At 38.8% G+C, this 11,287-nt stretch overlaps 1 protein-coding gene and 1 long non-coding RNA gene across 2 annotated transcripts in view; one reads left to right on the top strand and one right to left on the bottom strand.

The window, feature by feature from the left end:
* LOC145721738 (uncharacterized) overlaps window positions 1-8,052 on the top strand; it is an 11,961-nt gene extending 3,909 nt beyond the window's left edge. The window contains exons 2-3 of the long non-coding RNA XR_014145598.1: window positions 680-820; window positions 7,604-8,052. This is a non-coding gene — a long non-coding RNA (uncharacterized LOC145721738). The remainder of the gene's footprint in view (window positions 1-679; window positions 821-7,603) is intronic.
* GRM7 (glutamate metabotropic receptor 7) overlaps window positions 1-11,287 on the bottom strand; it is a 755,739-nt gene that overhangs the window by 598,978 nt on the left and 145,474 nt on the right. The gene's annotated exons all lie outside the window — the stretch shown is intronic.

Genomic DNA, 11,287 nt, shown 5'->3' with positions numbered 1-11,287 from the left:
TCAAGAAGCAAGTTTATAACAAAATTATGAATAAAATGATCAAAACCATGAGCAAAGCATGGTCACCCTGCTAGCAGCAATATGCACAAATGCAGTGTGTGTGTGTGTGTGTGTGATGTTACCACGTTATGTTATGTTGTTATGTTATGTTATGTTGTTATGTTATGTTATGTTGTTATGTTATGTTATATTGGTATGTTATGTTATGACATTTCCATAGCATGAGTTGAAAATCAGCATTCCTGGCTCACATTAGCCTAAGAAATAATCTGGATAGGAGGGTAACACACTGCTTTGTCCAGCCAACCAACTGGGAGAGGATAGTGACAGACAGTTGAAGGGGAAGTCTATGAGGTCTGTGCCCACCTGCATCAGAAATACTGCTGACTTCTGTGTGTGGTGTCAGGATGGAGTGGAGAGATGAACAAAAGATGGAGTCAACCAATTATAACCAAAGAATATAAACATGTTATAAACTTTTAGCAGTGTGCTAGGACATGTGCAAATCAGTGAGAACAATTTAAAAAGGCCCTCTCCTGTGGCTGAAATCTGGCTAGTTGCTCACTGATTCCTCTTTTCCCCTCCTAGTGCTAAAGACAGAAGTCACAGCCTCTCTTTCATGCAAGGTGGGACCTTGAAATGTGATGCTTCTTGAATTCTCTCTTTGCTTATTGTCCAGGCAAAGGTAGAAGATTCAGAAATAGGTCCAAAGTTGGATGAGATGGAAGGAGCTTTGCATGGAAAGCTGACTGCCAAACATCTGATTGGACTGGATGTGCTTTGATGCTACCTCATGAAGATTTTCTACAGTTTATTACAGGTGATGTCAATAGACCTAACACAACAACTTGTGCAATTCAACCTTATAGCACTTCACAGTTATGAACAAGGGCAGGCTACACATCAAAAGCATACCACCTTTCCTCACACTAACACACAGCTTCAGCAGTCACATTCCCGCCTGAGAATAGCTTTTAGAAAACGTCATCTTTGAATGCAGTCGAGTTCCTATATTAAAAGCAAGAAAGAAAGGGGCACCTGAGTGGCTCAGTCGGTTAAGCGTCTGCCTTCGGTTCGGGTCATGATTCCGGGGTCCTGGGATCGAGCCCCACATCGGGCTCCTGGCTCGGTGGGGAACCTGCTTCTCCCTCTCCCTCTGCCTCTCTCCCTGCTCATGCTCTCTCCCTGTCTCCGTATTTCTGTGTCTCAAATGAATGAATAAAATCTTTAAAAAAAAAACAAAAAAACAAGAAAGAAAAAGAAAAACAAGACTTTGTGATGATGCTTCAACAATAAATACCAACAGGATGGAAATGAAATGCTTCCACTGACTCCACCACAAAAATTTTTTACAAGAAGTAATAATAATAATAATGATAATTTTTAAAAATGACCTGCAAATTGGGCTGGGTAAAATAAATATCAATGCAAGTTCAGTGAAAAGATGAAAAGAATCAGGATCTTTGGGAGTGCGGGGTGATCGTTATCAGATAAGGTCCATCTTACCGCCAGGAGGCAATTAGATACCAAGAGATATCTTGAATCTTTACCAAAAACCTAAATGACATCAGAAATATTTGTGTTTTTAATGCACAAAAATGTGGATTTAATGAAAATGTTAATTGTAGTTGTCTCCTGCCAGTGAGATGAGAGGTGATCTTTGTTTTTTGTTTGTTTGTTTTTGTATTTGTCTTGGAGTATTTTTCACATGGACTATTTTTTTCAAGAATTTGGACATCTGGTAATGAAGGACAATGAACTTGGAAAGATAGGAAATGAATGAGGTTGAGTCTAACGATTGCCCCAGCTTACTGGATGGAAAGAGTTTCCAAGCTGTGACATAGAGGGGAAATGCAGACAGAGCCGAGGGGACTTGAAGTGAAGAGACAGAACTGGGAGCCCAGGGGTACAAAGACTCTTAGAGTTCCCAGGACAGAGTATCATAGAGAAAAGAGGCAACCCAGAGAGAGAACTCTGAAGATCTTTAGAACACTCCCCAACTGCAGTACATAACTAGGACTACTCATTTCATTAATATGAGGTCATTTTCTGAAGCCAAAAGAAGAACCACTTGAAAGTATTTGAGAGAATAATAGCAGGTCTCACAAAGCTAAAACTAGTTTCTGTTCCCTCTGTCCAGATTGGAAAAAGCCTCACAACTCATGGGCATCGGATAGAGTACTCAGAAGAGTGTTTTCCTCAGCAGTGAAGCAAAAATTAGCTCTTTACTTAACACCAATCTGGTTCCATATGTCAAAGCTTAAAAGAAAAATGAGAAAATATCAAACTGGCTTCAAGTAACTGAAATACACCCTAGAACAAAGCGCAAGAATGCTTGTAAAAATACAAAAAGATCCAGTACTCAGCAAATAAATTCACAATTTTTGACAACCAATCAAAAATTACCAGGTAAAGGTCATGTATGACAAACCCACAGTTAACATCAAACTCAATGGTGTAAAGCTGAAAGCTAAGATCAAGACAAGACAAGGATGCCCACTCTTGCCACTTTTATTCAACATTGTACTGGAATTCCTAGCCAGAACTAGAAAAAAAAAAAAAAAAAAAAAGCATGCAAATTGGGAAGGAAGAAGTAAAACTGTCTCTATTTGCAGATGACATTATATTATAAACAGAAAACCTTAAAGACTCTCCCCCTAATTTAATAAAACTAATAAATTAATTCAATAAAGCTGTAAGTTACATAATCAATATATAAAAATTAGTTGTGTTTCTATACATTAATAATAAACTATTAGAAAAATAAATTGAGAGAACAACCCCATTTTTAACTGCATCCAAAAATGAATAAATGAATGAATGAATAAAATACCTAGGAATACATTTAACTAAGGAGGAAAAAGGCCTATACACTGAAAACTGTAAGACATTTATGAAAGAAATTGAGGAAGATGCAAATAAATTGGAAAGATATTCCATGCTCAAGGATTGGAAGAATTAGTATTGCTAAAATGTCCACACTATCCAAAGCAATCTATAGATGCAATTCCTATCAAAAATCCAATGGTATTTTTCAGACAAATAGAACAACAATCCTAAAATTTGTATGGAACCAAAAAAGACCCTGAATAGCGAAAGCAACCTTGAGAAAGAAGAATACAGTGGGAGGCATGACACTTCTTAATTTGAAACTCTCTTCTAAAGCTACATAATCAAAACAGTATGATATTGACATAAAACCAGACATAAAGATCAATAGAACAGAGTAGAGAGGCCAGAAAAAAAACCCCACATATATACACCCAATTACCTTACAACAAAGAAGCCAAGAATTTACAATGGAGAAAGGACAGAACAGACTCTTCAATAAATAATGTTGGGAAAACTGGATGGTCACATGCAAAAGAATGAAACTGGACCACTATCATATATCATACATAAAAATCCACTCAAAATGGATTAAAGCCTTGAACATTAGACTGAAATCACAAAAATCCTAGGAGAAAACAAAGGGGGTAAGCTCCTTGACATCAAACTTGGCGATGGTTTTTTGAATCTGACAACAAAAGCGAAGGCAACAAAACAAAAACAAATGGGACAAAAATTATCAGGTGTGCAAAAAGAAGGAAAATATGACCTGTAGTGAGGAGAAAAACCAGTCCATTGAAATAAACACAGGAATGACACAAATGATAAAATTAATAAAGTACATTAAAACAAGTATTATAAATGTATTCTACACGTTCAAGTAGCTAGAAGAACACATTACATGTTAAGTGGAGACTTGGAAGATGGAAAAAAATCCAAATAGATAGTCTAGAGATGAAAACTATAATGTCTAAGATGAAAAATACTCCGGATAGAATTAAAAGTAGGTTAGAGATTATAGAGAATATTTTATGAATTTGAAGATTTTTAAAGTGACGATTCAGTGTCGGCGATTTGACACGTGCCTGAAAGCATGTCTAATATCCTATCCTGCTGGTCTCAGAACAATCTTTTCAGTAGCAAGGGACCAGGGTCTTACTTGAGACCTCAAACAACAGAACTAAGCAATTAGGTTAAGATTTTAGGGAGGAAGAAAAGAAGATCGAGTTATGAAACATATCCCACTACAGAGCAGTGAGGTTTCTGTTAGAAGTGTTGAGTCATCAGCGTTCAGCCATGTTGTAGAGAGGCTGGAACTGGAACATTTCTGAGCTTCTTTCCAATGCTAAAATAAGAGGATTCACTAAACTTGAACTTCAAGTAAGTATGTTTTATAAACTGGCGATCTTGGAATATGGCCATAGAAAGGATATACTGGCTTCGTGAAAACAACACAAGGGCAGTGGGCTGGGGAATAACTTCACTGGAAGCAGCATCGTCCACCCCTCCAATAGATTTTTTTTTTTAAAGATCTTATCTATTTATTTGAGAGAGAGAGACAGAGATAGCGAGAGAGAGCACAGGTGGTGGGGAAGAGAGGGAGAAGCAGGCTCCCCGGTGAGCAGGGAGCCCAACATGGGGCTCGATCCCAGGACTCTGGGATCATGCTCTGAGCTGAAGGCCGACGCTTTAACCGACTGAGCCACCCAGGCACCCCTCCAATAGATATTTATTAAGCTGTTGCTATGTGCCTAGTACAGAGGATACAGTGGATGAGCAAGACTGGCATTCCTGGCCTTGGCAAAATCATTGTTTTAAAAATGACATGGATAGGACCAGAGAAGCCAGATATGCTTTCCTTCTCATAAACATTCCAAAACATTGAATAAAATAGGAAATAATCAGTTTACATATTCACAAGAGACACTTAGTCATGAAAGACAGATTAGCAACAACAAATCAAATCCACAGTCAGTGGAACAGATTCTAGTTTATCTAGGAATTCTCAAAGACTTTTTTCTCAGTTGTGCTGCCAGAACATTCAAGTATGACACTTTAGGGGACTAAACTGAATTTCAACTTTGTATTGATTGACATTTCTTGGTGGAAATTATGTCTTTTAGTTTCTCCTATCATGGCACATCCAATATTATACATGTAACATGCATTTGCTATATTGTCATCTTTGCAAGCAAAATGATGCCACTATAGATTGATTAGCATATGCCTTGCTCTAATCCCTTGAAAGGGAATAAGCTGTCACAAATGTTCAGGATAAAGAAGGTTACTTTTTACTTCAGTGCACTTCATTAGAGAAATAAAGACATAAATGTAATTTCTTGATCCATAAAATACCTGTCACAAAACATAAAAAACCCTTTCTCATTTAAGACAAAGCCAATTTTCTCCACGTCATCTGCCTTCCTACATAGTTAGGATCAGAAGTATCATGCTACAGGGTGATGGTAACTTGGAAAATTTGGAAGGTTTGTGTGTTTTTCCTAAGTTTTTCTTGACAACTTATTCTTTCTTCAAAGGAACCACACAAATTCCACAATTGCAGGCATATTAAAAAAAAAAACCAGCAAGCTTAGCTGGGTCTATGAGGTCATTTTCTGACACTGAACTAAGACTTCCTTTTTTTTTTTCTTTTTTAACATGGGAGAGTATAGCACAAAGCAGTGGTCCTCAAACTGGGACATGCATCGGAATCACTGGGAGCACACTGGAGCCATAAATGGGTGGGCCCAGCCCCCAGGGTTTCTAACTCTCAGTAGGTCTGGAATGAAGCCTGAGAATTTGCATTTCTAATTCCTAAGACCTGCTGTTGCTGCCTTCTGGCAGCATTTCAAGAACCACTGGCAGAAAGGTTAAGAACATGGGGGTTGGTATCAGAAAGGGCGGATTGAGCCTTTATTAATCACCTCTGACCTGTCTACAATGAGCTAGTTACTAAAATTCTCTAAGCTTCAGCCTTTTTACCAGCAAAATAAAAATAACAATTGAATCAGTGTCTTTTTACCGATGAGAGAAATACCTAGAATAATGCCTGTAACAAACTTATCACTGGATGGCAGGTTCCAGGCATAAATAAAAGTTAGCCAACTCGCCATCATTAATAGCAGTTAATAATATAGGTAGGTAGCCTTTTGGGGAGAGTACCCTGGGTCTTGTAACCAGGTGAGTATTTTCCTAGCTCTTGGCTCTATAAAGCTTTTCCCTTTGGACCCTCGAAGTGAAGGATTTCTTGAGCAGCAGCTAAGTCAATGAGCTTTGCTTTTGTTTTCTCTCACCTGTTGATAAGATCTGCTTGAGTTTAGTGCCAAAAGCAAGGGAAAGGAGAATTGAGCAAGTCTATCAATAGTTTACAGAGTAGCAAGGATTTGGGGGGTAGAGATTCTTAAGACCAGTCTGTAAGACTATGTGCTCATGAATACCTTGGAGTCTTCCTTCCTGGGTGATTGTCGAGTGGAAGTCAGTCAAGCAAAGATCTTTACTAAAGATGATCCATAAGAGTTTAAGGTTTAAAAAAAAAGTAATACAACCTCAAACATGTCATGGGGGCACTAGGCAGTGACAGCCTGGGTCCTAATTGAGGATGGTGCTACAGTGGACCTGCAGTGGATAAACCCATCTGTAGTCAACAGAGGAGTTTGTGTATAGGAAAAGAAAACTTTGCTTAGTTTAAATGTCTTTTTTTATTGACTGAAATTATACTATTTATTATAATTCATCAGCAGAAGAAAAAAGTGGCAAGGTGAAAATAAAATGGTGGCTATCTGTTTAATATGGAAAGCAATTGGACTTCGGTTAAATTAGTAGAGCAGAGCTTGAGTACTTTATATTTAGAATACATTTCCATGCTTATGAGATCTCAGTTTCTTATTTAATAACTAGAGACTTGGAAATCTGCATAGAGTATAATTTCCCCTTTGTGGTTTCTATGACTACTCTCCCTTTTATTTTATGAACTCATTGTCGTTAGATGTACAGCTGTTGCTGCAGTAACAGGTTCTATTTCTTGAGGAAATTAAAATATTTGTACCAAATATATTTTCCCTGTTCTTAAAGACATTTAGCACAATATTAAATATATCACATGCTTGTTGGTTCCTTCATTCAGTCAGACATGGTATGTTTAAAGTTCTTTTCAGTTCTTCAAGAAGTGTGGGAAAATATTGCATGTCTCTGCAGAAAGGCACCTCAGTTCCAACGAAGGTGAGAAAAGTAATAGCAATGCTTATCTAGCACTTTCTCTGTGCCAGGCACTATTCTAAACTCTTTCCATACATGAACTTACTTATTCCTTAAAACAAGCCTAGGACATAGTTTCATTATTCCTATTTTTAAGATGGGGAAACATGACCCAAGAGCAGGTTAAATAATTTGCCCAAAGATGCACTGCTATTAAGTGGCAAAGCCAGGTTCTAAAACCCATACAGTATGGTATCCAGACTCCCTCATAACTTAGTATTGTATAGAATATATTTCTTCCCACCCGATAAGGATAACTTTATTCTAAATGAAGGTAATGGAAAGCCCATTAACATCCCGTCAATTGAGTCAGCTAGTAAACTGCAAGTAAAACACTGCTGTTTTCTTTCTGCTTTAGGAAAAACTCCTACAGCTGTTTCAATATTTCTAGGTATTTAACCCAAGGCCAAAGGTATTCTTTGGTACTTAGTGAAGCATCGATAGAAACATTAATAAACATTTCAGCACCTAAGACATGCCTCTATTGATTACCCACACCACCATGCCATCTGTATTACAGGTAATTCAGGGGTTATAATGGTGAGACTGTTTCATGGATGGAGACATCTGAGGCTCGAGACGCACCACTCATCCATGGATCACTCACTCTGCCACACCCTCTTCATTTCATAAATTTCGGGAAACATTTTGTCCAGACCATTTGTGGATGGAGCAATTTGAAACACAGGACAGTTCATGATTCGTCTGAATCTTATTCAAAACTTGCGACTGAGTTTGTAACTGCTCTACAACATGCTAAAAAGCAATAAAGATGTTCCTAAATCTTTAGAAGAACAGTGATTTAAACCGCAAAATTGTGGGGCAATAACAAAGAAATTGGAGTTTAATGTAATTTCTGTATTAAATAGGGAACCCTTTCTAGTCGTTCAGTGGAATTGAAGTATATAAGATTTTAAAGAAAAAAAGTCAACCAAATAAAATGTCTATTTTATAGATCAATTAGCTCTTCATTGAACTCTAATTAGATTATACTCCACGTTCTCCCCTTTCCCAGATGATATTTTTAATGAATTAGATGTACAAGTTAGAGATTCCATAATCATCTCTGAGCTTGGTTATCTGGATGCTATTCTGAAGATTATAACCTCCAGAGCTCTTCCCATTTTCAAAATTATCATTCGGGTGGTGGTCAAGCAACATGAGGTACATTCTCACCCCACAAAGCAAGTAAAGTAAATTCACTCCCATAAATAAAATTAGCCCTGGAAGTTACATTGTAATGTCATAATGCTGTAGTACGCTTCTTACGCTCCCCTTTTCTTCTCAACCTCATTCCAAACCAATGGCCACAACTCAGCTATCGGCCTCTTCTTTATCTGCCCTTTCCAGGGATATTTATTATACAATCATAGTACACTAACCTCTGTGGCTATACCCACAAAGCATGGGTTATACAAACAGTTGGTCTGAAGTTTGATAGACGTGGATTCATGTCCTGGTTCTGTCCTTCTCTGGATCCCTGACCTTGGATAATTTAATTCACCTCTCTGTCTCCTCATCTGTAAAATGGGAGTAATAAAAATACTATATTTGTTGTGAAGAATAAGCAAACTGATGCACACTGAAGGGAGCAGAACATTTCACCTCAATATATGAATGTAGGAATTCAGAACATACCACCCCCAAATCTGCCACTTTGGTATACTGATTATTTTGAGCTCTAGGCACTACATACATACAAACAACATATGTGGAAAAAGGCATTCTCTGAACTCCTCTTATCTACCTAAAAAGACAAATCCTCCAAAAGGAAATCAATTGCCATAAATTCTCCCTCCAGGGATTTTTATCAACCAGAGAAGGTCGACTCATCATAGCAAAGGAGACTAGAAATGGGCACAACCACACCCAAATAAACTTTGTAACAAATTATCAAACTTCCATCTATTCTTCTAAGGGCTCATTCATTCTTTCCTAAAAATCATTTACTCTCCCCTGAGAGGCCTACACCCTCCTCCCCCTTCCCTCCCAACCTTCCTTTTCCCTATTAAGATGGTATTTAATCCTAAATTCTAAAGCCACCCCTTGGAGAGTCACTCACTTTTCCTGGATCTCCCATATACACATGAAGGATGCATGTTAACAACATCTCTGTGTGTTTTTCTTGGTAATACATCTTTTATTATAGAAGTCTCAGCTAAGAGCTCAGAAGGATAGAGGAAAAATTCTTTTTCCTCCCCTACAAAGTCCTAACTTTAGAAACCCTACATAGTACATGCTCAATAAAATGTTAGCAAAGAATATTGATGCAAGCTTAAGCCACATGTGGGTTTTGCCTGGGCCAAAACAACCCATGAGTGTTTTCAAGACAAGGGAGCTGAGAAGGTGGTTCTGAGACTAGTTTCTGGAATGTCCCCACATCCTTGACGTTTCCTCACTTTCACGTGTCTACAGGCTCATGGGAGGCCAGATCATTGTTATGAACCTATAGCTCCTTTTATAAAAAAAGATATTTATTTATTTGAGAGAGAGCAAGAGAGAGCACGAGTGGGGGGAAAGGCAGAGGGAGAGGAGAAGCAGACTCCCCGCTGAGCAGGAAGCCCCACATGGGACTTGATCCCAGGACCCCTGAGATCATGACCTGAACCAAAGGCAGACAACCAACTGAGCCACCCAGGAGCCCCTGATATCTCCTCTTAAATGAGTTCTAAGAGGACACGTGACATTCAGGTTGTTTCTTACAGGTGGCACCTTCCTTATGCAACTCTTTATCGGCTTTGAAACAGCATTCTCTATGTGTATTTCCTTCTGTGCCCTTCATGCTTTCCCCACCCTTAATCTGACTACATTTTATTCCAATGGGATTCTTTCTAAGTTACTGGCTAAAGTATCTGAAACATCTTCTTTCTTAATTAAGAAGCAATAAACCCTAACAAGGCTCTTCTGCTTCCATTTTCTTCTGCAGCCATTTCCGTAGTCCAGGACTCTGGAGTCTCAGGCACTGCACGTCTCTCAGGTCAAAGAAGAATCGTCTTTCAACAAATAACCCTCCCCTTCCTGCGACAGGGTACACCCACAGTCCCTCAGAGGGTGCAGCTGCTCAGTCCCAAAAAGGTGACGAGTGCTAACACTCATACCTCCACTCGCTCTTCTAGTCCTAACCAAACCCCATATCCATGGACTCCTCAGAACCTAGCAAAGACCAACCCCGCATGAAGCCATGTGCTCTGTACAAGGTGACTCATCCAGACTTGGAAGCTCGGCTTCTTTTATTTTATCTGGTCTTATCCTTTTTGAATATCTAAGAGATCTCCCTCCATACTGCCACACTGTCCCCTAGCTGCCATCACAACACTCTCCCTCCTGAGCTACGGAAATCAACACAGACTGTTGGGCTGAAGTGGACTCAGCCAGTCACCCTCTAATTGTTTGGGGTCCTGGCTACTATACACAGATCATTTGACTTTTTATTCCTCTTAATCACAAACATCTGTCCCTGGATCCTGATTTATATTTGCCAACCCTGAGAACACAGCATAATTTGTGATGGACTGAGAGTTCTCAAATTACATGACTAATTAAGTCTAGAAGGAAGTCATAAGACTGGAGTTCTATTATTATTATTTTTTTTTTGATGAATTACAATTTATTAATTTTTTAAAATTTTTTTATTGTTATGTTAATCCCCATACATTACATCATTAGTTTTAGATGTAGTATTCCATGATTCATTGTTTGTGAATAACACCCAATGCTCCATGCAGAACATGCCCTCCTCAATGCCCATCACCAGGCTAACCCATCCTCTCACACCCCTCCCCTCTAGAACCATCCTTTGTTTTTCAGAGTCCATCGTCTCTCATGGTTCGTCTACCCCTCCGATTTGCCCCCCTTCAAACTTCCCCTCCTGCTATCTTCTTCTTCTCCTTTTTTTTTTTCTTAACATATATTGCATTATTTGTTTCAGAGGTACAGATCTGAGATTCAACAGTCTTGCACAATTCACAGCACTTACTAGAGCACATACCCTCCCCAGCGTCTATCACCCAGCCACCCCATCCCTCCCACCCCACCTCCACTCCAGCAACCCTCAGTTTGTTTCCTGCAATTAAGAATTCCTCATATCAGTGAGGTCATATGATACATGTCTTTCTCTGTTTGACTTATTTCGCTCAGCATAATAACCTCCAGTTCCATCCATATCGTTGCAAATGGCAAGATCTCATTCCTTTTGATGGCTGCA

Source organism: Leptonychotes weddellii, chromosome 1 (genome assembly GCF_054177405.1).
Source record: "Leptonychotes weddellii isolate Sample4059 chromosome 1, ASM5417740v2, whole genome shotgun sequence".
NCBI classification, from domain to species: domain Eukaryota; kingdom Metazoa; phylum Chordata; class Mammalia; order Carnivora; family Phocidae; genus Leptonychotes; species Leptonychotes weddellii.
Note: the sequence above shows the minus strand (reverse complement) of the source record. Positions and strands in the feature narration are given on the sequence as shown.